Below are 2,500 nucleotides of genomic sequence, written 5' to 3' on the forward strand. Positions count from 1 at the left end.
TTTGCAGTCTATTCAATTGAATATAAGTTGAAAAGGATTTGCAAATCATTGTATTCTCTTTTTATTTACCATTTACACAACGTGACAACTTCACTTGATAGTGTGAAATGTTCCGAGAGGCTCGATGGAGTGAAATGACCCGGAGAACAATGATCGTATGAAACACCAACCTGATGGCGGATGTCTGCTTTTGAGGAAGAAGTAGAGGAGGAAGGAATGAAGGGAAGGAAAAAAGTTAAGCATGAAGTCAGGAAGAAATGAGTGCAGAAAGGAAAGAAAGTAAAAAGGAAGGCAGGGAAGGAAAGATTGAAGGAGAAAAAGAAAGAGTGACAGAAGTAAGAAAGGAGGGGACAATGAATGAAGGAAGGACAGAAAAAAGGAGAGAATGAAGGAAGGGAAGACAAAGAGAGAAAGAAGCGTTAATTTGTGTGTTTTTTGGCGACACCTAGTGGACACGATAACTCATTACGTTAAGCTCTTGACGCAACAAGGTGAATGATGCGGACACGCTTGTTACGGAATATTTTCTAACACGCTTCTGCCGTGCAGACTTTGTATGTGTAAGTAATATGCAAATATAATTGATATTTGTTTATTTTAACAAACAACTAAAACTGCAATATTTTTACATTTAAGACACTTATTCCGCATGACTATTTTATATATATATATTTATATTATAATATAATATATAATAATAATATATAATAATATAAAATAATAATAATATATATATAATATATATATTATATTTTCTAACACACTTCTGCCGTGCAGACTTTGTATGTGTAAGTAATGTGCAAATATAATTGATATTTGTTTATTTTGACAAACAACTAAAACTGCGATATTTTTACATTTAAGACACTTATTCCACATGTCTATTATATATATATATATATATATATATATATATATATATATATATATATATATATATATACATATACATATATATATATTTGTATATATTTATGTATATGATATAAAAATATATAATACAGTAATAATAATATAATATAATAATAATATATATATAATATATATATTATATTTTCTAATACGCTTCTGCCTTGCAGACTTTGTATGTGTAAGTAATGTGCAAATATAATTGATATTTGTTTATTTTGACAAACAACTAAAACTGCAATATTTTTACATTCAAGACACTTATTCCACATGTCTATTATATATATATATATATATATATATATATATATATATATATATATAATATACAGTACATATATATTTTATATATATATGTATATATATATATGATAATATAAAAATATATAATACAGTAATAATAATATAATATAATAATAATATATATATATATAATATATATATTATATTTTCTAACACGCTTCTGCCGTGCAGACTTTGTATGTGTAAGTAATATGCAAATATAATTGATATTTGTTTATTTTGACAAACTAAAACTGCAATATTTTTACATTTAAGACACTTATTCCACATGTCTATCATATATATATATATATAATATAATAATATACAGTATATATATATATATATATAATATAATAATAATATATAATATAGTAATAATATAATATAATAATATATATATTATATTTTCTAACACGCTTCTGCCGTGCAGACTTTGTATGTGTAAGTAATGTGCAAATATAATTGATATTTGTTTATTTTGACAAACAACTAAAACTGCAATATTTTTACATTTAAGACACTTATTCCACATGTCTATTATATATATATAATATACAGTACATATATATTTTTATATATATATATGCATATATATATATATATGATAATATAATAATATATAATATAGTAATAATAATATATATATATAATATATATATTATATTTTCTAATACGCTTCTGCCGTGCAGACTTTGTATGTGTAAGTAATGTGCAAATATAATTGATATTTGTTTATTTTGACAAACAACTAAAACAGCAATATTTTTACATTTAAGACACTTATTCCACATGTCTATTATATATATATAATATACAGTACATATATATTTTTATATATATATATGCATATATATATATATATGATAATATAATAATAATATATAATATAGTAATAATAATATATATATATAATATACATATTATATTTTCTAATACGCTTCTGCCGTGCAGACTTTGTATGTGTAAGTAATGTGCAAATATAATTGATATTTGTTTATTTTGACAAACAACTAAAACTGCAATATTTTTACATTTAAGACACTTATTCCACATGTCTATTATATATATATATATATATATATATTATAATATACAGTACATATATATTTTTATATATATATATGTATATATGATAATATAATAATATATAATATAGTAATAATAATATATATATATAATATATATATTATATTTTCTAACACACTTCTGCCGTGCAGACTTTGTATGTGTAAGTAATGTGCAAATATAATTGATATTTGTTTATTTTGACAAACAACTAAAACTGCAATATTTTTACATTTAAGAC

The 2,500-nt window shown here is 21.9% G+C and overlaps 1 protein-coding gene and 1 long non-coding RNA gene across 2 annotated transcripts in view; one reads left to right on the top strand and one right to left on the bottom strand.

Moving 5' to 3' along the window:
- LOC133647050 (F-box and leucine-rich repeat protein 13-like) overlaps nt 1-2,500 on the top strand; it is a 60,142-nt gene that overhangs the window by 54,105 nt on the left and 3,537 nt on the right.
- LOC133647054 (uncharacterized) overlaps nt 1-2,500 on the bottom strand; it is a 10,107-nt gene that overhangs the window by 4,276 nt on the left and 3,331 nt on the right. The window lies entirely within an intron of this gene.

This window comes from Entelurus aequoreus, linkage group LG03 (assembly GCF_033978785.1).
Source record: "Entelurus aequoreus isolate RoL-2023_Sb linkage group LG03, RoL_Eaeq_v1.1, whole genome shotgun sequence".
NCBI classification, from domain to species: domain Eukaryota; kingdom Metazoa; phylum Chordata; class Actinopteri; order Syngnathiformes; family Syngnathidae; genus Entelurus; species Entelurus aequoreus.